The 26077-nt window shown below is 42.8% G+C and overlaps 1 long non-coding RNA gene across 1 annotated transcript in view; it reads left to right on the top strand.

Moving 5' to 3' along the window:
• The first annotated feature begins 705 nt into the window (after positions 1-705).
• Positions 706-26077, top strand: part of LOC130362223 (uncharacterized) — a 41994-nt gene continuing 16622 nt past the window's right edge. The window contains exons 1-2 of the long non-coding RNA XR_008891326.1: positions 706-840; positions 3699-3759. This is a non-coding gene — a long non-coding RNA (uncharacterized LOC130362223). The remainder of the gene's footprint in view (positions 841-3698; positions 3760-26077) is intronic.

Genomic DNA, 26077 nt, shown 5'->3' on the forward strand with positions numbered 1-26077 from the left:
ATTGCGCCTGAATTGAAAAAACCCCAACTAACTCTTAATTTTGCTAAGAAAACCTGAAAAGGGGCCATTGGGAAAAGGGGACGTGGTCACAGAAGAAGGGCATGTTCCCGACATTTTCACAAAATCCCAACATATTTACTAAAGTTTCCACAGAAAATGTGGTGGATTTCAGCTGAGTAAAACCCTTCAGGTCAGAGCATGTGTGAAAAAAAGCAAAATGTAGGGAAAGTGTAAACTGTAGCTAGCTTAGTAAATACCGTGGCAAAATAAATTGTAGGGAATTAAAACCCACAAAGAAACCTACACTCCCCTCTTAGTAAATAAGGGCCATAGTATTTTATATGTATGAAACCACCCTAAGACCAGTTTTAAGAGAGCGTGATACAGATGCAAATGGACTTGTGTATTACAAACAACCAGTCTAATAACCAAACCTGAAAGCATTCTACCTTTCAGAGTAACAGACAACACTTGACAAAAAAACCTTGGCTCAGCCATGATGGAGCAGTTTAAGCTGCCTGAAATTAGATGATAATTGGCCAATGACACGTTTAATTATGTGAGGCTCTACAAGCATGTGCACTCTACCAGCAGAGCCAGGAAAAGCAGAAAAAGTAACAGGGACTGGGTGGATTTAAAGGAGATATCCAGATATACATTAGATGAGGGAGGTGTGTGTGCCTCAGTCAATCAGGGACAATTACACACGGCATACTGAAAATCAGCTCTCTAAGCTGAGGAGAAGGGAGTGTGATGTGTGGTCTACATTTGGATGGCAGTAATCATGTGTGATAAGAACTACTGGACTTTCTGCCTGTAGGAAAAGCTGAGAGAAACAAGGTATGTACTCAGCAAAGATAACACTTGTATATTACAAACTTATATATCTTTAAGGCACCTTTTACACTACAAAATTACTCCGTTTTAAAGATTCATACAAAGTTCCATCTGAAAATCAGCTATAAAAACGACAGTTACAAAATCCTATACGGCCGTTAGAAAATCCCATTATAGTCTATGGGATTTTTCTAATAGCCGTTTTAACCTGTTATTAATAACGGACGTTATTTTGTGACGGAAGATAGTAACAGGAGAAATAGTGCATGTACTATTTCTCCCGTTACTATCTTCCGTCATAAAATAACGGCCGTTATTAATAACAGGTTAAAACGGCTATTAGAAAACTGCCGTGTTTTAAACAAGCCTAACATGCGTAGCTATAGAAAGGTCATTTCTTTTGGCTAGAGTTCTCCTTTAAGGTTTTTCAGTGGCTGTGCATGCTGGGAACAGTAGTATGAAATGTATCGCCAATGTTATATTTCAGTTCAGATCATTAGACCACCGGTCAACACTTACTTGCTTCCATAATGCAGATGCAAAAATGCATCTAAATGATGGTCATTGTAACTGGTCTTAGGCTTCAGCCTAGATTTGGAAACCTTTACAATGCACTATACAAAATGCTTTAGCTTTAATGTGAGTCAGGACCCTTTAAAATGTCCTGAGCCTTTCATGTCTTCAAACAGCATAAAATTGTGAAGAAAGGTAATAAAGTTTTGTAATGTCTGGACAAAGCCTAACCAAGTGACAATAGAGGGAGATGTAAAAGCATGTTAGTGATTACATAGCACAGTGGCCCGAGATGTTGTGTAAATAGCTAGTAGCCCCTGCCAGCAGCTAATGGGAAAATGAGCTTTCTTTGTCAGCTTGAGCTAATAGAAAGCTACAATCATTGTGGCCCACTCCCACATTAGTTCAAATTAGCCCATTTAGCGTTATACAATCACGTTATTAAAGTAAACACAAGGTGAGTTTCAGCGTATTACTGAAATACAATGTGGGTGTATTCAACTACTTTTTGTTCTCATGGGTTTTACTTTTTTTTTCCCATATACATTATGTTGGCAGTTCATTCCTGTTTTCTAATGAATATCTTAACCAGAAGTATAATGTACCATGGTTAAAAAAAAACTTATTATGAACATGGGATATAATATTTCACCCAAACAAAAGAATGGTCTGACCTGTATTTACTTCTTTTTATATCACAGTAGTTTACTGTAAATTCTTTCATTAGTTTTCTTCTTTAGAAGTATATTGATATACGATAAAAATTGTGCTCAGTATTGTACACATGCTTCAGATCACGACTGCTACGGCAATCAATGTGTCTGTCTACACCGGCTTTAATTTACTGTACTACCGTATACACTGGAGTATAAGCTGACCCGAATATAAGCCGAGGCCCCTAATTTCACCCCAAAAACCCAGGAAAAGTTATTGACTCGACTATAAGCCTAGGGTGGGAAATACATCATCCCCCCCTGTCATCATCCAGACCCGTCATTAACACCCTCATCATCATCACCCTGTCATCATCCATCCTTCATCATCAACACCTGTCATCATCCCCCCCTTCATCATTACCCTGTCATCATCCCCCCTTCATCATTACCCTGTCATCATCCCCCCCTTCATCATCCCCCCTTCATTATCACCGCCTTTCATCATCCCCCTGTCCCCCGGTGAAGATGGACAGGCCGGAACGACTATCCCTCCCCACCGGACAGTCCCTGCAGCACAGATGGTCTGGACCAGCTCACCCTAACTTCCCGCTGAGCGGAGGTGAGTAAAAAACAAAAGGGGGGGGGACTGGATGATAACGAAGGCCGCAGTGGTCTTCAACCTGCGGACCTCCAGATGTTTCAAAACTACAACTCCCGGCATGCCCGGACAGCCGATGGCTGTCCGGGCATGCCGGGAGTTGTAGTTTTGAAACATCTGGAGGTCCGCAGGTTGAAGACCACTGAGGGCGGAGAGTTCACTCGAGTATAAGCCGAGGGGGGTGTTTTCAGCACGAAAAACTGTGCTGAAAAACTCGGCTTATACTCGAGTATATACGGTATCTTCTTACTGGAAAATTTTTATCCTGAAATGACAATAACAAAAATATGAAAGCTGTACAATACATCAAGGAGAGAATACTACAATAATATGGTACCATAGAGGTCAAGACAACCTCTTTAATATGAAAGCTACTGTGGTCATCTGGCCTCCAAGACCCCTGGCGAACATTTGATTTTGCTCATTTATACCTGAGTGCTAGGGAAAGTAAAGTATTAAATGTGGCCCTTCAAATAAATGGTCTCCTAGGTAACATATGGACAGATTGTGTCTTCGAGATAAAGTGATATGCACAGCAGGTGAAAGGTTAAGTCAGTGTTGAGCTAATTGCTGGCAGGAGTTTTTCTTTTTGCTGGACTAATGGGTCCATGTCGAGATGTGTTGTGCCTGGCATCAGGTAATATCTCAACCTATATAAGGGCTCATTAACACTACATATTCTTCACAAAGAGATATTCCGGACAGAGATTCCATGGGCAGCAGTCTGCATCAGAACAAGTCAGCGCTAAGACCACTTGGACATGTGTCTTCTCCATAGATGGCAATGCATTTCTGAGTAGATTCTGCCAAGGAAGGAAAATGTTAATTCTTTAGGCGGAGTCTGGGATCCAGAATTTTCATGGTAAAATGTCAATGTCAACAATGGTACAGCTGAATCTCATTGAAAACAGTAAGAAGCTGCTGCTCCGAAAACATATAAAGTGAATTAAGATCTATTTTCCATTCAAGTTCTAGTTTTTTCCACATGCTTTATCATGTCTTTGTCTTGTTCATTCTGTTTTTATGTGGCACAGTTTAACATCCGGTATTGCAACGTTTTTGCAGAATTTTTCCGTCTTGAGATCCCTGGACCTGGTGATTGTTTCCCTTGGATGGTGTTGTTCTGTTTTTTTGTTATCCTCTACTCTCTATTTGTTGTTTGTACATTATCTTGGGAAAAAGCATGTTTAAAAAAAAAAAAAAAAAAGCAAATTTTGAGGAAAAAAATAATGCAGAGTGGATAAGTTTTTAAAATTTTAAATCATTCTAATACTGGATCTTGGTTTCACCTTTAAAGGGGTTGTGCACTGCCCTGCAGTTCTGAGCTCCGCTCACAGCGCCCGGCCCCTTCGTGACGTCTCGCCCGCCCCCTCGTGACGTATAGACTTCCCATAGACTTTGGTAGAGGGGGCGGGCGTGACGTCACAAAGGGGCGGGCGAGACGTCACGCCCGGCAGCCGCAAACACGGAAGCCCGCACACAGCGTTCAGAGTAATGAACTTCCGGACGCTGGGAGCGGAGCTCCGAACCGATGGGCAGCGCACAACCCCCTTAACTGGGAGGAGGAAAAGAAAGACCAATTAACTATTCAACCAGACTCCAGGCTGGGATTCCACAATTTTTTACTTATTTTTTTGGGGGGGGGGGGGTTGAACGCCAATTCTGCCACATTGCATTTTTTTTCGGGCAAAAAACGTTGTGGCCAGATGTTAGCTGTAAATAAATGAAAAAAAATGCGAAACTCTTTTTCGACTTTGCGTTTTTCAGTTTGGCATTTTTTTTTTTAAATCTTTTTGCAGTTTTTTCACTCTTTTTCAGCTCCTCGGTGGGTTTGCAAAATTGCAGCATGTTGAGCCTATGGCATTTTTTTCCCTGAAATGGTGGCATTTTTCTCCCATAAAAGTCTATGAGAGTAAAAAAACGCCAATAAAGACCCCATGTGGGTTTTAACTTTAGCGTTTTTGCAGTCGGTTTCTATTCTTTTTTGGATCCAAAAAAGTGATGGAGATACCATTTTTAATAAAATTTTGTAAGGTACCATTAAAAAAAAAATAATAAAAAAGATACAGTAGTGATGGAAAAAATTGTATTTAATGAAATTTATCCTTTTTATAACGAAGTTTTTATTAATTTTTAAACTGGGATCAATTTGTGTGTGCTGACAGGGAACTAAAAATTTAGCTGACAAAAATAAAAATTTTGTGTGTGTGTTTCATGTTTTTTTCTTTATTTTTTTTTAATTTTTTAGGTAGTACTACTACTCCCAGCATGGAACACACTGTCCCATGATGGGAGTAGTACTACCTGTACTAATTGACAGATCGCCCCAGGTTTGTTGCGATCCTTCTGTATAATTTATAGATGCGGCCGGCCGCTCTTCTATGGTCCCCTGCACTGCCGCAAATATACACCTATTCATATTTCCCGCAGAGCTGTGATTGGCCAGAGTGTTGCAGCCAATCACAACTCTCTGCGGGAAATATGAATAGGTGTATATATACATTAGTGCAGAGGACCATAGAAGAGCGTCCAGCCACATCTATACATTATACAGGAGGATCACAGCGGGTGTCAGGAGTACTACTGCTCCCAGGTACTACTGCTCCCAACATGGAGCACACTCTGCTCAATGCTGGGAGCTGTAGTACCTGCATTAATAGACAGATCGAAACAGGTGTCAGAAGTTACACTCGCTGCGATCTGTCTATTAATGCAGGTACTACAGCTTCCAGCATGGAGCAGAGTGTGCTCCATTATGGGAGTAGTAGTACCTGCAGTTAAGGACTGATGACAGCAGGTGTCACTCCTGACACCCGATGCGATCGTCTTATCTATTGCAGACATGGAGCAGCTTTCTCCTGTGCTCCGCATCTCTGCACTATACTCCGGCCAGTGATGTTAATAGAACATCACTAATTCATATTTCCCTCTGAGAGCGGGGATTGGCTGCAACCATCCGGCCAATCCCCACTCTGGGCGGAAAATATGAGTGATGAGAATGAGTGATGTTCTATTCACATCACTGGCCGGCCGGAGTATAGTGCAGATATGCGAGCGCTGTATCCGCATCTCTGCTATTAACCGATACATTTTGAAAAAAAAAAATATGCAATTTCCACTCAACCACTTGGCTGGGCAGCAGTTGCTGACTGTCCTCTAGTAGATTGTCCTCACTAAATAGTTGAGCTGAACCCACAGCATATGATACTTCTGTGGGAGGACAGGGACTGCTCCCGGGCCATGCCAACTGAGGGTTGTGTCTGAGGAGCCCACCGACTGTTGACTGGGGGTGTCAGATGTCACTTGGGATGATGTGGATGACCAAGTCAACCAATCAATAATAGCAGATGGGTTTCTGGTCAAGACATGGCCGCCAGCTGATATCGGGAACTCAGGCCTCTCGCTGCGACTCCTGCTGCCACGCGCCCCTAGTCTGTTGCGACCTCTGCCTGATATACTTTACTCCAGCTGAGTGCGTATATGTTACACTTATGAGAGGACGACAATATGCTCCACTACGCTTACAACTGTATTAAGCTACAAAAGCAGGTGTAGTTTTGGCTGGCCTTTCAGAGCAACTGGGCCCTTATGACTTTAACAAGAACAAAATTGTACACCACGTAGGTGTACATACATTTTACGCTTATGAGAGGAGGACAATACGCTCCACTATGCTTAAAACTGTATTAGGCTACAAAATTAAGTGTGAAGCTTTGGCTGGCCTTTCACAGTAACAGGCCCAAAATTAGTTTAACAGGAAAAAAATCGTACCCCACCGATGGACGCACAGGTTACACTTATAAGAGGACAGTACGCGCAACTTTGCAACCTGTATTAGGCACTAAAAGCAGGTGACTATAGCTAGGGCTCACCCTAACTGCTAATTAGCTATTAGCGTGGTTGTATACCCTAGTAAAGCAGTACAGAGTCGCTGTGTAGTACACCCAAAAGTGTACTTTCTCTCTCTCTCCCTTCCCTTTCAGTGCTTTTCTGCAGTGATTTGGGCCTGTGGTGAATCACTGCTATAAAGCTTTTTTTTCTGTGAAACACACACACACTGCTCTCTCTCTGCAATATAATGCTGAAGTGCCTGGCTGCAGCAATAGCTGCCGATTATATAGGGCTGTGACATCATAGGGCTGGCTGCTGATAGGCTGCATGCTGCATGTGATTCAGTGTGATCCCACCTACCCTCCTTCCCAGAGTTCCTTGCCCCATATCCTCACATGTGGAGCCACTATTTTAGATGCCCTGGAGCCTGGACCGCACTAAATGGAGTTTAATGAAGCGATTCATTTTATCGAATCACGGCGATATTCGGATTCGTTAAAAATCAAATTTTTCAGGAAATTCGTAATGAATTCGGATTCATCAGATTCGATTCGCTCATCTCTTGTCATTATGTTTCTATATATAGCTGTTTACATTATGCATTTAAGCATGCCTTTTTATTTTAAAATGGCATGTTAAAAATGTATAATGTGAACAAACCCCTTTTCTGGCAATAGAGAGCCTGCAGGTTTTGCTAAACCACAGCCCCCATTATTCCTAGACAGCTTTTGGCTGCATAGCTACGGGCACCGCTCAGTCCCAGTAACAGCAGGGACAGTATACATCGGTGCGCTATGCACCAATTTATTCTGAACCGTCAGTGAAGGTTAGTAGTGATGCTATGCATTGCTACTTGTCTCCTTACACTCCATGGGCCGGGCGCCCTGCATCTGACCCGTGAAGTGGTACCCTGAAGGCAGTAAAAAATGTCCACAGGGTGAAAAATTGGTATTTCACCACATGCCAGAAAAAATGAAAAGAAAAAAAAATGAATCTCAGCTTGTGAAATTCCACAGAAAAAAATGCATTTAAAAAGAACAAAAAATTTAAATAAATAAATAAATAAAACTTAAATTCATGCCATTTATTAAAAAGTTTTTAATGATGGTGTAAAAAATAATGCATACAGATAGTGAAATTGGCACTGCTGCCTACTGGAAGCATAGGTGTAAACTGCAGCTGACTACATTAATAATCCCACATGCTGCTGTGACTTAGTGCACAATCCTTTAGAATCCACAATGAAAATATGAAGAGAAGTAGAAAACTGGATGGCACTCACATATGTAGCAAGCTTTATCTTTATTCCAAAAACAGTCCAGTCACAGATACAGGTTTGGTCGACAGGCCGTTTCAGTCTTCCTAGCGCAGAGGTCGAGTAAGTTCTACGAAGCGTGAAACGGCCCGTCGACCAAACCTGTATCTGTGACTGGACTGTTTTGCAAAAAAGAATAAGCTTTCTGTATGTGTGAGTGCCATCCAGTTTTCTTCTTATCTTCGTAAAAAAACAATGTGTGTGTGCATGAGTGTTTTCATACATAGGATTTTCTGGACACGTGCCACTTTTTTTATAATTTTTTTCCTGGCATTTGTCTGTGCATTTTCTGTCCAAACACACTGTAGCCAGATGTTAGCTGAAAGCCAGAAGTGAAATATGAAATGCACTATAAACAATGCTATTGTTTGTGGCATTGTTTTTTCCCTTTTCTGTGCCCTTAGCATTTTTTCCCAAAGCATACATACAGAGGGTATGGCCTTTTTGACAATTGTTCTTACAGGCTTTTCTATAGGACGTGATGACAGAACAAATGCATAACAAAAATGTAATGAATAGAAAAAATGCAATGAAAACCACATAACATGCATGGCACTTCATAGTAGCCATAAAAATTATGGGGGGAAAAAAATGTGTTTTTGTGTCTTAAAGGAAAACTGTCACTAAACCCCCCCCCCCGCACTAACCAGAGGTACTGGCTGGTAGTGCAGGGATGCTCATCAATATGCTGCCTTTCATGCCCGGATCTGTCCTGCCGTTCGCCCATTATCTTCATTATTCTTGATATGCAAATTATCTAACTGGCACGGGCGGGGTTACAAGGCTCCATCTGGCACTGTGATGTCAGCGCTGCTCGTCCGCAGCACTGTTCGGTTTGTGAATATTCATCCCCTCCCTATGTCTCTCCCCCTCCTCCCCGCTCAGTACAGGACTCCATTGCGCAGGTGCCACGTCCTGTGTACACCCGAAAACGGACTCAGGCGCTGACGTCACAGTGCCAGATGGAGCCTTGTAACCCTGCCTGTGCCAGTTAGATCATTTGCATATCAAGAATAATGGAGATAACGGGCGAACGGCGTGACGGATCCGGGCATGGTAGGCAGCATATTGACCAGCGTCCCCCGCACTACCAGCCAGTACCTCTGGTTAGTGGGGTGGGGGGGGAGTTTAGTGGCAGTCTTCCTTTAATTAGATGTAGTTTTTATGGCAATAGTGGGGGAGATTCTCAAAGTATCGACCACATTTTCAAAGAGCTTTGTGCCTCGGTTTACACTGTTCACGTCAATTTTGTATAAGTGGGTGTGTCCACGTATATTGTCTGTTTTAAATGATATTTTCAAATGGGTGAGAGTCCAGTTTACATAAAAAATTTCGCACCTGCTTTTTGATAGTGTAGAAATCACAGGAATGGTTGTAGTTTTATGGGATTTTTTTTTCTTTGCTTTTTTGGGAAAACGTATTGTTTAAGTAATTATAAAAAAAAAATTATTATTGAAAAATGTTATAAAAAAAAAAATATATATACCGTATTTATCGGCGTATAGCACGCACTTTTTAGGCTAAAATTTTTAGCCTAAAGTCTGTGTGCGTGTTATACGCCGATACACCCCCAGGAAAGGCAGGGGGAGAGAGGCCGTCGCTGCCCGCTTCTCTCCCCCTGCCTTTCCTGGGGTCTAGAGCGCTGCTGCCGGCCCTTCTCTCCCCCTGGCTATCAGCGCCGCTGCCCGTTCTGTCCCCCTGACTATCGGTGCCGGCGCCCCATTGCCGGCGCCGATAGCCAGGGGGAGAGAAGCGGCGCCGACAGCCAGGGGGAGAGAAGGGCCGGCAACAGGGCTCTAGACCCCAGGAAAGGCAGGGGGAGAGAAGCGGGCAGCGATGGCCTCTCTCCCCCTGCCTTTCCTGGGGGTGTATCGGGGTATACACGCGCACACACGCACCCTCATTTTACCATGAATATTTGGGTAAAAAACTTTTTTTACCCAAATATCCTTAGTAAAATGAGGGTGCGTGTTATAGGCCGGTGCGTGGTATACCCCGATAAATACGGTATATATTTTTTTTCTTGGTCACTGCACCTGCACTCACATTTAAGCTCAGAAATGTTTTATTTATACAGTTATCGCTTGTCTGGGCACTAGTAACCATGGAATATTCCGTGAGATGTTTCCAACAGAATTTTCTGGGATGAAAATTTGGCGCAAAAAACTCAGCAATTTGGGGGCAAAAAAATCCATTATGGCTGCAACAATAAAAAAAATTGGGCGCAAAAAATTTTAAAAAAGGGGCGCGAAAATGAATTTTCACATATTTTCATATTTTCAATACAGCAATAAAGACCTTTGAAAATGTGAGGGGAAAAAAAAAGGTGTAAATAATATCACTAGAACTGAAATTACAGTAGTTTTTGAGAATCTCCCCCAGTGTGTTTTAATACATGCACATTTGTTTATAAGTTTGGTTGTGTTTTAGCTATGGCGCTTTTCATTAATAAATTAATTAATTAATGAAAAAAAAATTAAATAAACAAGCAACAACAGCCTGACATTACGAGGGTGGGCAAGGACTTTTATTATTGGCCCTCCCCAGCATTTCCCCAGGCCCTCCCTAGCCATCTTTCACTACTAAAAATTTTTAAATGTAAGTTATAAAAAAAAAAAAAACACGAAACAATGAAAAATTGAATGTTACAAAAACACTTTCCCAAAAACACTCTACCTGTGTGCGGCGGCGTGGAGCAGCAGTTGGAGGTGATTGACAGCCTCCTGCTGTTGCTTGGCAACAGATCCCAGCGTGCAAAAAGGGCATGACGGGAGCTGTAGTTATGCAACAGCAGGAGGCAGACCACCACAACTCCCAGCATTTCCTTATGGGCATGCTGGGACTTATAGTTTTGCAACAACTGGAGGCACATTTTTTCTATGGAAAAGTGTACCTTCAGCTGTTGTATAACTAAAACTCCAAGCTTGCACAATCAGCTAAAGTGCATGCTGGGAGTTGTAGTGGTGCATCTGCTGAAGGCACACTGGTTGTGAAACACTGAGTTAAGTAGCAAACCAGTGTGTCTCCAGCTGTTGCAAAACTACAATCCCCAGCATCCCCAGCCAAAGTAGCATGCCTCCAGCTGTTGCATAACTACAACTCCCAGCATGTACGGTCTATCAGTCCATGCTGGGAGTTGTAGTTTTGCAACAGCTGGATGTCAATCAATTTGGAGCCCTGTCGTATTTCAAGGCAACAGTTTAGGGCCACATATGGGGTATCGCCGTACTCGGGAGAAATTGTGTTACAAATTTTGGGGGGTATTTTCTGCTATTACCCTTTTAAAAAATGTAAAATTTTTGGGAAACCAAGCATTTTAGGTAAAAAAATTTTATTTTTTTTTTGCATATGCAAAAGTCGGGAAACACCTGTGGGGTATTAAGGTTCACATTACCCCTTGTTACGTTCCCCGAGGGGTCTAGTTTCCAAATTAGTATGCCATGTGGTTTTTTTTTTTTGCTATTCTGGCACCATAGGGGCTTCCTAAATGCGGCATGCCCCCAGAGCAAAATTTGCTTCCAAAACGTCAAATGTGACTCCTTCTCTTCTGAGACCTGTAGTGCGCCAGCAGAGCACTTTTCACCCCCATATGGGGTGTTTTCTAAATCGGGAGTAATTGGGCTTCAAATTTTGGGGGGTATTTTCTGCTATTACCCTTTTTAAAAATGTAAATTTTTTGGGAAACCAAGCATTTTAGGTAAAAAAAAATTCTTTTTTTTTACATATGCAAAAGTCGTGAATCACCTATGGGGTATTAAGGTTCACTTTACCCCTTTTTATGTTCCCCGAGGGGTCTAGTTTCCAAAATGGTATGCCATGTGTTTTTTTTTTGCTGTTCTGGCACCATAGGGGCTTCCTAAAAGTGACATGCCCCCCAAAAACCATTTGTCGCTCCTTCCCTTCTGAGCCCTCTACTGCGCCCGCCGAACAATTAACATAGACATATGAGGTATGTGCTTACTCGAGAGAAATTCGGTTTCAAATACCAGTAAAAATTTTCTCCTTTTTACCCCTTACAAAAATTCAAAAATTGGGTCTACAAGAACAGGCGAGTGTAAAAAATGAAGATTTTGAATTTTCTCCTTCACTTTGCTGCTATTCCTGTGAAACACCTAAAGGGTTAAAACACTTACTGAATATCATTTTGAATACTTTTGGGGGTGCAGTTTTTATAATGGGGTCATTTATGGGGTATTTCTAATATGAAGGCCCTTCAAATCCACTTCAAACCTGAACTGGTCCATGAAAAATAGGGAGTTTGTGAAATTTTGTGAAAAATTAGAAAATTGCTGCTGAACTTTGAAGCCCTCTTGTGTCTTCCAAAAGTAAAAACTCATAAATTTTATGATGCAAACATAAAGTAGACATATTGCATATGTGAACCCAAATTTTTTTTATTTTGAATATCCATTTTCCTTACAAGCAGAGAGCTTCAAAGTTAGAAAAATGCAAAATTTTCATTTTTTTCATCAAATTTGGGGATTTTTCACCAAGAAAGGATGCAATTTCCCACAAAAATTTACCACTTTGTTAAAGTAGAATATGTCACAAAAAAACAATCTCGGAATCAGTATGATAAGTAAAAGCATTCCAGAGTTATTAATGTTTAAAGTGACAGTGGTCAGAATTGCGTGAAAAAGGTGAAAAAGGGGTCCTTAAGGGGTTAAATGCCTTGAGACACAGTCGTGGGAACATTTTCTATCAAGTTTATATGGACTTTTGACCCCTTACACGGCCTGTGTGCGGTATACCGACAGTGACTCGGCTATGCAGTTGTTCCATTAGATACACGGTCTCCCTGTAGTAGGATTGATTGTCATGCATGGAGTTGTGGCTGCCCACAACCCCCTCAGGTGAGCGGCTATATCAGTTGTTTGTTGTGCATTTTATATCGCATAGTACTTTATTACCCTATGTGGCACTCTGCCTCTTTTTTTTCTCTTTTTATTACATGGTTTACATCATAAAAAAACCTCTTAATTAGAACAGACCCATACTCTCGACTCTGGTCCTGGGCTGTAGCTCTGCCTCTAATGAGGTCATCACTAGGGGCTGGGCTCCACCAAACCAGGAGCAAGGTTGATAAGTAGCTGTCTGGCTACTGTATACAGTATATCCAGCCATCTATAGATGGCTGGATATACTGTATACCCCACAAAGAGTTACCTTGCGCTGCTCAGCAGCAGGAGTAAAAGGGGTACTCCGGTGGAAACCTTTTTTTTTCTAAATGGACTGGTGCCAGAAAGTTAAACAGGTTTGTAAATTACTTTTATTTAAAAATCTCAATCCTTTCAGTACTTATTAGCTGTACGCTACAGAGGAAATTCTTTTCTTTTTTATTTTTTTTTGTCTTGTCCATAGTGCTCTCTGCTGATACCTCTGTCTGTGTCAGGAACTGTCCAGAGCAGCATAGATTTGTTATGGGGATTTTCTTCTACTCTGGCCAGTTCCTGATACGGGCATCAGGTGTCAGCAGAAATCACTGTGGACAAGACAAAAAAGAAATTCAAAAAGAAAGAATTATCTCTGTAGCATACAGCTGCCAATAACTACTGGAAGGTTAAAGATTTTTTAATAGAAGTAATTTACAAATCTTATTGCAATGTAGAAGGAAGTATACATCGGAGCACTCACCTCAGACGCCAGAACCGTAGTGCTGCAAAAAGTTTTTATTTCTTTCTGTCTAGTTGGATAGGGAGGAGGAGATGTAATCCTGCGGGTGGGCTACACTGATGGGCTACGTTCCGTTATCGCACCTTAGTGCTTCGTCAGGCCCCTAGGGGCCTGACGAAGCGCTAAGGCGCGATAACGGACCGTTGACAATCGGTGTAGCCCACCCGCAGGTTTACATCTCCTCCTCCCTGCCACTGTATCCAACTGGACAAAAAGAAATAAAAACTTTTTGCAGCACTACGGTTCTGGCGTCTGAGGTGATTGCTCCGATGTATACTTCCTTCTACATTGCAGTTCCCTATTGACTTTCTGCTAACATCTGGCTGCTGCGTTTTTCCAGCAGAAAAATGCTATGGGGCAGTTTAGGTGTTTCTTTTGGGTGTGTTTGTATAGAAAAAGACTGTATACAGTGTTCCAGATCTTTGTGATCCAGGTCTCTGATAATTTTACATTCTAGGCTTACATCAGGAGTTTCTGCACAGAATCTAAAGGTTACATATCCTGGACAGATGGCAGGCTGTATATTGATGTATACTTACTATACGTCACTTTACTTCTTGTTGGGGCTACTGTATGAGTTTGACGCATGTCTCAATTCAGTTTTTCACATTTGTTAAAGGCCCATGGACAACCCTTGTGCTACTAAAACAAATGGCAATATACAGAGCTGATCAAAGAGAATTGTTTCCAGCTTAGACTCTTTTCAAATGTTAATTGTATGTGTCAGAAAATCTCCAAATGCATATGGCAAAGTTATATACTGCTTTTCAACTAATTTTTATTAGGTTTTTAAGATATACGAAATACAACAAAACAATGTAGGAATACGTATTGTGATGACTATACAATTGTCATACAATTTAAGTGATAGTTTATGTTATTCAAAGTACTGATACATCATGACAGCCAACATAGGTGAACGTTAGTGTTGGGCGCGAATATTCACATTTCAAATTTTTATCGCAAATTTGCAAATATTGCGAATATATTCGCTATATATTCGAAATTGAGAATATTCCCTTTTTTCCCCACATATGCGCATATTTGCATGTACGCAAATTCGCATGTGCGAATATTCGCATATGTGAATATTCGCATATTCCTTCTTTTCACTTGTGGGCCAATTAGAATGATGCAAATACACTTGTCACAGGTTATCAACAACATCCCTAGCAACCAATAGTAAAGTTGCCCACCCCCTCACTGTTTTCTTCCTCCAACACACGAATATGCGAATATTCACATATGCGAATATAACGAATACGCGAAATTCGCGAATATATGATGAATATTTGTCTATATATTCGCAAAATATTGCAAATTCGAATGTGTGCAATGCCGCTCATCACTAGTAAACATATTTACTTCTGACATTACTTCTAATTCTGACATTATATACTGCACAAAACCATTATGTTTTTTTTTTTTTTTTTAACATGGAAGTCTATGAATGATGGATGCCAAGTGACACCTAATATAAACTATATGGCATATGTATACAGAAGTCCCCTGATACCTACCCCAGCCAGGCACTGTAAAAGTGCAATGTGAAAAGAGCCTTACAATATATGATTCAGCCTAATGCAAAAATATTAATGCAAAGTCATATCTATAATTCATGTAGTAACAGAAGAAATATGGACTCCATGTCACGGAATAATGAAGGGCATATTATTTGCCTATAAAGCAGGTGCTATATTTTAACTGAAGCATAGGGTAAATGGCGGAGTTTCAAGTCCATTGGTCGAATTGCCAGAAGTAAAAGCCTTATTCCCTTCTTCTGAAAATCCAGCTGTGTGAATGTGTAAGCCGTTAGAACAGCTGAAGCTGCAGAGACACTAACACCTTGTCACTTGTTCTAATGCTTGTGGCCAGGCTCTTTCTGAGGCAAGAACTAGCTCTCCTCTCAACCGTACAGCTGTTGTGAATGTCTATCAAACACTGCAGGCCCAGGAGCAGTTACTGAATGGGTTTCCTTGTAAATGTTTTTCAGTAATCGGATAATCGGCAGAAGTAAAGGAATAGTTTTTACTCAATATACAGTACAGACCAAAAGTTTGGAAACACCTTCTCATTCAGAGTTTTCTTTATTTTCATGACTATGAAAATTGTAGATTCACACTGAAGGCATCAAAACTATGAATTAACACATGTGGAATTAGAGACATAACAAAAAAGTGTGAAGCAACTGAAAATATGTCATATTCTAGGTTCTTCAAAGTAGCCACCTTTTGCTTTGATTACTGCTTTGCACACTCTTGGCATTCTCTTGATAAGCTTCAAGAGGTAGTCACCTGAAATGGTCTTCCAACAGTCTTGAAGGAGTTCCCAGAAATGCTTAGCACTTGTTGGCCCTTTTTCCTTCACTCTGCGATCCAGCTCACCCCAAACCATCTCGATTGGGTTCAGGTCCGGTGACTGTGGAGGCCAGGTCATCTGGCGCAGCACCCAATCACTCTCCTTCTTAGTCAAATAGCCCTTACACAGCCTGGAGGTGTGTTTGGGGTCATTGTCCTGTTGAAAAATAAATGATGGTCCAACTAAACGCAAACCGGATGGAATAGCATGCCGCTGCAAGATGCTGTGGTAGCCATGCTGGTTCAATATGCCTTCAATTTTGAATAAATCCCCAACAGTGTCACCAGCAAAACACCCCCACCACCAGCACACCAGCACCTCCTCCACACCAGCACACCTGTGAAGTGAAAACCATTTCAGGTGAATACCTCTGGAATCTCAACAAGAGAATGCCAAGAGTGTGCAAAGCAGTAATCAAAGCAATAGGTGGCTACTTTGAAGAACCTAGAACATGACATATTTTCAGTTGTTTCACACTTTTTTGTTATGTATATAATTCCACATGTGTTACTTCATAGTTTTGATGCCTTCAGTGTGAATCTACAATTTTCATACTCATGAAAATAAAGAAAACTCTGAATGAGGTGTGTCCAAACTTTTGGTCTGTACTGTATATACAGGTAAAAATGATCCTTGCAGCATGTCCATAAAGTGCAAAGCAAAATTGGTTTATTTACCCATGTGAACAGTACAACGTTTCAGCAGCATCATGCTGCCATTCTAAAGCATGGTGAAACGTTGTACTGTTCACATGGGTAAATAAACCAATTTTGCTTTGCACTTTATGGTCATGCTGCAAGGAACATTTTTACCTGGATCTACTTTCATCGTCTGCGATTGGGACTGAGCACTTTGCCTGCCTGCACCCCCAATACATTTTTGGACTGCATCTGGTTGTGCTGCCTCCACTCTTGTGGTGTGTGTGTATGTATGTATGTATGTATGTATGTATATATATATATATATATATATATATATATAAGTATATAGACCAAACATTGCATGTGCTTGGATTGATAGAGGTTTTTACAACTATTACACTTAAAAGAACAAGATATATATATATATATATATATATATATATATATATAAACAATTAAAAAACGAAGATTGACAAAAATTTGTTCATAGCTATAAAGCCTATGTAGTCATATGTTTTAGTGTTATTTCATGGCGGATAGCAGTACTGGCATAAAAGGTCACTTTAAAGGGGTTGCCTGGGCAGGGAGTTTTATATAACTATTTTGTCTGGAAATATCTGCTGCAGAAATTCGATTCCACACTTTCCACCCGAAAATGGATTGCCGTCTATGGAGACGGCTCATTTCTGAGCAGTCCTAGCGCCAACTAGTTCTGCAGACGTCTGCTACCTGCAGAATGTAACTTTCAGCCTGAAATTCTGCCATGGAAATGGGGTCTTAGGGGGGAATTTATTAAGACCAGCACTACACAGGCTTGCTGATTTTATGTGCCACCCTCCGCTTAGAGCTGCCGGAGATTTTAACTACAGTTTAGCTTGGTAGGAAGAGCAAACTGTGTTAAATTTGGCGAGCAGGGATGACCATGCCCACTTAGTGCTAAACTACACCCCTCCACCAAAAGCCCACCTATTCATTGAGCGTAGCAGTAAGAGAAAAAGTCATATCATTTTGTTTAAAAAAAATGATCGCAATGTGAATAATGATTTGTTGTTCTTTATTCATTTTTTTTTTTACTGGATGGGTTCCCCTTCAATGTTTTATTGTACAATGTGCAAAATGAGAGTCTATTGTTATTAGGATAAAAAATCTTGTCTGAATATCCTCTGCTATGCATAATATTAACAAAATCAGGGTCATTAGCTTGAACAGATTCTTAATAGGCAACATGAAGAATTTATCAAAAATGTATTCAATCAGAAAAATGGCAATGCTGAGTGTTCTGGAATACTAACATGTACAAGGAACCATATAACACTAATTGTAAGCATGCACTCGGCTGATAAATATGGAAAAACACATTTAGTTTAAAAGGTTAAAGGAGTAGTGCAGTGTCCAAAGGACAGGGGATAAGTTATAGATTACGGGTGGTCTGACTGCTAGGACCCCCGTGATCTCCTGAATGGGGCCCCGGCAGTCTGTCGAAAGTGGCCGTTTCGATTCCCGCAGGAAGCCGCAGCTGACATGCCCATTCCATGTATCTGTCAGCATACCCCCTTCCAGCAGACTGTCGGGGCCCCATTCAGAAGATACCAAGGGGGTCCCAATGGTCGGACCCTCGTGATCTATAACTTAAGTTATGTTTCACTACAGAACTCCTATCTATAAGCACATCCACTGATCTAGGTAGTCTTACTAGTTGTAACCAAATAACATCTGGCAAAAATAAAACTATAAAAACAGCTTTAAAGGGGTACTCCGGTGGAAAACTTTTTTTTTTTTTTTTTTTTTAAATCAACTAGTGAAAGAAAGTTAAACAGATTTGTAAATTAATTCTATTAAAAAATCTTAATCCTTCCAGTACTTATTGTCTGCTGAATACTACAGAGGAAATTATTTTCTTTTTGGAACACAGAGTTCTTTGCTGACATCACGAGCACAGTGCTCTCTGCTGACACCTCTGTCCATTTTAAGAACTGTCCAGAGTAGGAGAAAATCCCCATAGCAAACATATGCTGTTCTGGACAGTTCCTAAAATTCACAGAGATGTCAACAGAGAGCACTGTGCTCGTGATTCAGCAGAGAGCTCTGTGTTCCAAAAAGAAAAGAATTTCCTCTGTAGTATTCAGCAGCTAATAAGTACTGGAAGGATGAAGATTTTTTAAATAGAAGTAATTTACAAATCTGTTTAATTTTCTGGCACCAGTTGATTTAAAAAAAAAAAAAGTTTTTGACTGGAGTACCCCTTTAAGGAATGGATAGATATAGAGGATAAATATAGAGGAAGCAGAAGTAGCAGTCACACATTGACCCTGGCACCTCAGGAGACCCACAAGTACCCAGTAGCTTCATATAACACCTCTGTCTTTTAACAAATTATGGGAATATGCAGAAATCAGTTAACATTACAGTTGTGCGTACTTTTGAAAAGTTCTGGACACCAAGCTCGCTGAACTTTTCAAAAAGGTTCAGTTTGCTGCAAATAAGTTCTAACTAAATGTGCAATTCAATAACCTTTCAAATTCATGTATAACAGTGTGTAAAATCTCTAAAGTCTTGTATAATACTGCCTGGATCACCTAAGAATGTATTCAAATAGTTTTAAAGCAGTTTTCACCCACCAACTCTGTGAGAACTGCAAATTATAGATGAAGCCTGCAGAACAGAAATCTCTTAAAAAATATATACAAGTAATAAAATGGCCAGAAATAGTGCTGCTCCTCATGTACACACATAGGGCAGATTATCCTGAAAATTCCCCTGAAATGACAGGTATGCTTCAAGGCTAAGTTAATATCAAAATTACTAACATCTTGTTTCAATACACACTACTAGGGATGAGCGAATCAAATCTGACAAATCCGAATTCATTACGAATTTCAGGAAAAACTTGATTTGCAACGAATGCAAATATCTCCACGTTTCGATCATGCAAATCGCTTAAATAAACTCTATTTAGTGCAGTCAAGGCTCCAGGGCAACTAAAATGGTGATCCACATGTGAGGACGTGGGGCAAGGAATCCTGGGAAAGCGGGAACATGGATAGGCGGTATTACCCAGAATCACATGCAGCCTATCAGCAGCCAGCCACCCCTGTGATGTCACAGCCCTATATAATCGTCAGCCATCTTGCGGCCAGTCACTTTAGCCTTTTATTGCAGAGAGAAAGAGAGAGGGACAGACAGTGCGTGTGTGTTGCACAGAATTTTTTTTTTCCAGCAGGGATTCACCTCCCAGTCACATCTGCGTTCTGTTGCACAGAAAGAGGGACAGAGAGCACTGTGTGTTGCACAGAAAAGCTTTTTTACAGAAGCGATTCACCTCAAACCCCAATCCAGCCTAGTAGCATTGATAGGGAAGGGACTGAGATTGAGAGAGAGAGTGCAATTTTGGGTGTAGTACACAGGGACTGTGTGCTGCAGCACTGGTGTCTACTGCTTGGGTTGTACACAGATACTGTTTTAAGCATACTGAAGCACATTGTCCTCCCCTCATAAGTACATACCACATACGTACATTTCAGTGGTGTACTATTTTGTTCCTGTTAAAGTCTTAAGGGCCTAGAAACTGTGAAAGGCCAGACAAAAGTACAAACCGGCTGGTGTTGTAGACAAATACTGTTTTAAGCATAGTAGAGCGCATTGTCCTCCCCCATAAGTGCATACCACATACGTACATCTAAGTGGTGTACTATTTTGTTCCTGTTAAAGTCTTATGGGCCTAGAAACTGTGAAAGGCCAGCCAAAAGTACACACCTGCTGGTGTTGTAGACAAATTAAGCGTAGTAGAGCGCATTGTACACAAATACTGTTTTAAGCATACTGAAGCACATTGTCCTCCCCTCATAAGTGCATACCACATACGTACATTTCAGTGGTGTACTATTTTGTTCCTGTTAAAGTCTTATGGGCCTAGAAACTGTGAAAGGCAAGCCAAAAGTACACACCTGCTGGTGTTGTAGACAAATTAAGCATAGTGGAGCACATTGTCCTCCCCTTATAAGTGCATACCACATTCCGCCACTATGTGGTCTCCTCATGCTGTCACCAACTCCAGGCTGTGTCATTCAACCACTATATGTTTCTCCTCATGCTGCCGCCACCTCCATGCTATGTCATTCAGCCACTATATGGTCTCTTCATGCTTCCACCACCTCCAGCCTGTCTCATTCAACCACTATATTTTCTCCTCATGCTGGCGCAAACTCCAGGTTGTGTCATTCAGCCATTATACGCTGCTGCCAACTCCAGGCTGTGTCATTCAGACACTATATTTTCTCCTTATGCTGCTGCCATCTTCACACTGTGTCATTCAACCACTACATGGTCTTCTAATGCTTCTGCGACCTCCAGGCTGTGTAATTCAGCAACTATATGGTCTCCTCATACTTCCGCCATCTCCAGGATGTGTCATTCAGCCACTATATGTTCTCCTCATGCTGCCACAAACTCCAGGCTGTGTCATTCAGCCACTATGCGGTCTCCTTATGCTGCCCCCAACTCCAGGCTGTGTCATTCAGCCACTATATGTTCTCCTCATGCTGTCACAAACTCCAGGCTGTGTCATTCAGCCACTATGCGGTCTCCTTATGCTGCCCCCAACTCCAGGCTGTGTCATTCAGCCACTATATGTTCTCCTCATGCTGCCACAAACTCCAGGCTCTGTCATTCAACCTCTATATGCTGTCACCAATTCCAGGCTGTGTCATTCAGCCACAAGGTGGTCTTCTCATGCTGCTGCCAACTCCAGGCTGTGTCATTCAGCAACTATATGTTCTCTTCATGCTGCCGCCACCTCCACGCTTTGTAATTCAGCCACTATATGGCCTCCTCAGGCTGCCGCCATCTCCACGCTATGTCATTTAGCCACAACATGTTCTCCTCATGCTGCCAGAAACCCCAGGCTGTGTCATTCAGCCACTATGTGGTCTCCTCATGCTGTCGTCTGCTTCAGGCTGTGTCATTCAGCCACTATATGTTCTCCTCATTCTGCCGCCACCGCCATGCTGTGTCATTCAGCCATTATATGGTCTCCTCATGCTTCCACCACCTCCAATCTGTCTCATTCAGCCACTATATGTTTTTCTCATGCTGCCTCAAACTCTAAGCTGTGTCATTAAGCCACTATATGCTGCCGCCAACTCCAGGCTGTTTCATTCAGCCACTCTGTAGTCTCCTCATGCTGCCGCCTACTCCAGGCTGTGTCATTCAGCAATTAAAAATGTTCTTTTCATGCTGCCGCCACCTCCACGCTGTGTCGTTCAGCCACAATATATTCTCCTCATGCTGCCACAAACTCCAGGCTGTGTCATTCCACCACAATATGCTGCTTCCAACTCCAGGCTGTGTCATTCAGCCATTATATGGTCTCCTCATTCTTCTGCCATTCCAGGCTGTGTCATTCAGCCACTATATGGTCTCCTTATGCTGGTGCCATCTCCACGCTGTGTCATTCAGCTACTATATGGTCTCTTCATGCTTCTACCACCTCCAGGCTGTCTCATTCAGCCACTATTTGTTCTCCTCATGTTGCTGCAAACTCCAGGCTGTGTCATTCAGCCACTATATGCTGCCGCCAACTCCAGGTTGTGTCATTCAGCCACTATATGTTCTCCTCATGCTGCCGTGACCTCCACACTGTGTCGTTCTGCCATTATATGGTCTCCTCCTTCTTCTGCCAACTCCAGGCTGTGTCATTTAACCACTATATGGTCTCTTCATGCTGCTGCTACCTCCACGTTGTGTCATCCAGCCACTATATGGTCTCCTCACGCTTCCACCACCTCCAGGCTGTCTTATTCAGGCACTATATGTTCTCCTCATGCTGCCACAAACTCCAGGCTGTGTCATTCAGCCACTATATGCTGCCTGCTAAATCCAGGCTGTGTCATTCAGCCACTATGTGCTCTCCTCCTGCTGCCGCCAACTCCAGGCTGTCATTCAGCCACTATATGTTTTCATGCTGCCGATACCTGCACACTGTGTCATTCAGCCACTATATGCTGCTGCCAATTTTAGGCTGTGTCATTCAGCCACTATGTGGTCTCCTCAGGCTGCCGCCAACTCCAGGCTGTGTCATTCAACCACTTTATGGTCTCCTCATGCTTCCACCACCTCCAGGCTGTCTCATTCAGCCGCTATATGTTCTCCTCATGCTGCCACAAACTCCAGGCTGTGTCATTCAGCCACTATATGCTGCCTGCTAAATCCAGGCTGTGTCATTCAGGCACTATGTGGTCTCCTCCTGCTGCCGCCAACGCCAGGCTGTCATTCAGCCACTATATGTTCTCCTCATGCTGCCGACACCTGTATCCTTGTATCCTGTGTCATTCAGCCACTATATGCTGCTGCCAATTCCAGGCTGTGTCATTCAACCACTTTATGGTCTCCTCATGCTTCCACCACCTCCAGGCTGTCTCATTCAGCCACTATTAGTGTTGCTCGCGAATATTCGCAATTCGAATATTATTCGCGAATATCGCATATTCGCGAATTCGCGAATTTCGCGAATATAGCGCTATATATTCGCAATTACGAATATTCTTTTTTTTTTTTTTTTATTCACAGTACACATCACAGTGATCACCCCTCTCTGCTTCCAGCTTGTGTGGTGTAAAGAAGGCTGTAATACTACTGTGTGAGACTGGCGTGCAAAAATTCGCATATACGAAAATTAGTATATGCTAATGTTCGCATATGCAAATCTTTGAATGTGCGAATTTTCTGTATACTAATTTTCACACATGTTAATTTTCGCATACGCGAATGTTCGCGTATGCGAAAATAAAACGAGAATATAACGAATATGCGAATATCCGCGAATATATGACGAATATTCGTCCATATATTCGCGAATATTCGCGAATTCGAATATGGCCTATGCCGCTCAACACTAGCCACTATATGTTCTCCTCATGCTGCTGCAAACTCCAGGCTGTGTCATTCAGCCACTATATGAATGACACAGAGTAGAGGTGGCGGCAGCATGAGGAGAACATGTAGTGGCTGAATGACACAGCGTGGAGGTGTCAGCAGCATGAAGAGACCATAAAGTGGCTGAATGACACAGCCTGGAGTTGGTGGAAGAATCAGGAGAAAATATAATGACTGAATGACACAGAGTAGAGGTGGCAGCAGCATGAGGAGAACAGCCATTATATGGTCTCCTCATTCTTCCACCAACTCCAGGCTGTGTCATTCAGCCACTATATGGTCTCCTCATGCTGCCGCCAACTCCAGACTGTGTCATTCAGCCACCATATGCTGCCGCCAACTCCAGGCTGTGTCATTCAGCCACTGTGTGGTCTCCTCATGCTGCCGCCAACTCCAGGCTGTTATTCAGCCACTATATGTTCTCTTCATGCGGCCACCACCCTCACACTGTCATTAAGCCATATGTTTCTGCCAACTCCAGGCTGTGTCATTCTCCACTATTTGGTCTCCTCAGGTTGCCGCCAACTCCAGGCTGTGTCATTCAGCCACTTAATGTTCTCCTCATGCTGCCGCCACCTCCAGGCTTTGTCACTCAGCCAATATATGGTCTCTTCATGCTGCCGCCACCTCCACGCTGTGTCATTCTGCCACCATATGGTCTCCTCATGCTGCCGCCAACTCCAGGCTGTGTCATTCAGCCAATATATGTTCTCCTCATGCTGCCGCAAACTCCAGGCTGTGTGATTCGGCCACCATATGCTGCCGCCAACTCCAGGCTGTGTCATTCAGCCACTTTGTGGTCTCCTCATGCTGCCGCCAACTCCAGGCTGTGTCATTCAGCCACTATATGTTCTCCTCATGCTGCCTCCAACTTCACGTTGTGTCATTCAGCCACTATATGGTCTCCTCATGCTGCCGCCAACTCCAGGCTGTCATTCAGTCACTATATGTTCTCCTCATGCTGCCGTCACCTGCACACTGTGTCATTCAGCCACTATATGTTGCTGCCAATTCCAGGCTGTTTCATTCAGCCTCTATCTGATCTCATCAGGCTGCCGCCAACTTCAGGCTGTGTCATTCAGCCACTTCATGTTCTGCTCATGCTGCCGCCACCTCCAGGCTGTCTTATTCAGGCACTACATGTTCTCCTCATGCTGCCACAAATTCCAGGCTGTGTCAATCAGCCACTATATGCTGCCCGCTAAATCCAGGCTGTGTCATTCAGCCACTATGTGCTCTCCTCCTGCTGCCGCCAACTCCAGGCTGTCATTCAGCCAATATATGTTCTCATGCTGCCGACACCTGCACACTGTGTCATTCAGCCACTATATGCTGCTGCCAATTCCAGGCTGTGTCATTCAGCCACTATATGTTCTCCTCATGCTGCCACAAACTCCAGGCTCTGTCATTCAACCTCTATATGCTGTTACCAATTCCAGGCTGTGTCATTCAGCCACAAGGTGGTCTTCTCATGCTGCTGCCAACTCCAGGCTGTGTCATTCAGCAACTATATGTTCTCTTCATGCTGCCGCCACCTCCACGCTTTGTAATTCAGCCACTATATGGCCTCCTCAGGCTGCCGCCATCTCCACGCTATGTCATTTAGCCACAACATGTTCTCCTCATGCTGCCAGAAACCCCAGGCTGTGTCATTCAGCCACTATGTGGTCTCCTCATGCTGTCGCCTGCTTCAGGCTGTGTCATTCAGCCACTATATGTTCTCCTCATTCTGCCGCCACCTCCATGCTGTGTCATTCAGCCATTATATGGTCTCCTCATGCTTCCACCACCTCCAATCTGTCTCATTCAGCCACTATATGTTTTTCTCATGCTGCCTCAAACTCTAAGCTGTGTCATTAAGCCACTATATGCTGCCGCCAACTCCAGGCTGTTTCCTTCAGCCACTCTGTAGTCTCCTCATGCTGCCGCCTACTCCAGGCTGTGTCATTCAGCAATTAAAAATGTTCTTTTCATGCTGCCGCCACCTCCACGCTGTGTCATTCAGCCACAATGTATTCTCCTCATGCTGCCACAAACTCCAGGCTGTGTCATTCCACCACAATATGCTGCTTCCAACTCCAGGCTGTGTCATTCAGCCATTATATGGTCTCCTCATTCTTCCGCCATTCCAGGCTGTGTCATTCAGCCACTATATGGTCTCCTTATGCTGGTGCCATCTCCACGTTGTGTCATTCAGCTTCTATATGGTCTCTTCATGCTTCTACCACCTCCAGGCTGTCTCATTCAGCCACTATTTGTTCTCCTCATGTTGCTGCAAACTCCAGGCTGTGTCATTCAGCCATTATATGCTGCCGCCAACTCCAGGTTGTGTCATTCAGCCACTATATGTTCTCCTCATGCTGCCGTGACCTCCACACTGTGTCGTTCTGCCATTATATGGTCTCCTCCTTCTTCTGCCAACTCCAGGCTGTGTCATTTAACCACTATATGGTCTCTTCATGCTGCTGCTACCTCCACGTTGTGTCATTCAGCCACTATATGGTCTCCTCACGCTTCCACCACCTCCAGGCTGTCTTATTCAGGCACTATATGTTCTCCTCATGCTGTCACAAACTCCAGGCTGTGTCATTCAGCCACTATATGCTGCCTGCTAAATCCAGGCTGTGTCATTCAGCCACTATGTGCTCTCCTCCTGCTGCCGCCA

This window comes from Hyla sarda, chromosome 3 (genome assembly GCF_029499605.1).
Source record: "Hyla sarda isolate aHylSar1 chromosome 3, aHylSar1.hap1, whole genome shotgun sequence".
Lineage (NCBI taxonomy): Eukaryota > Metazoa > Chordata > Amphibia > Anura > Hylidae > Hyla > Hyla sarda.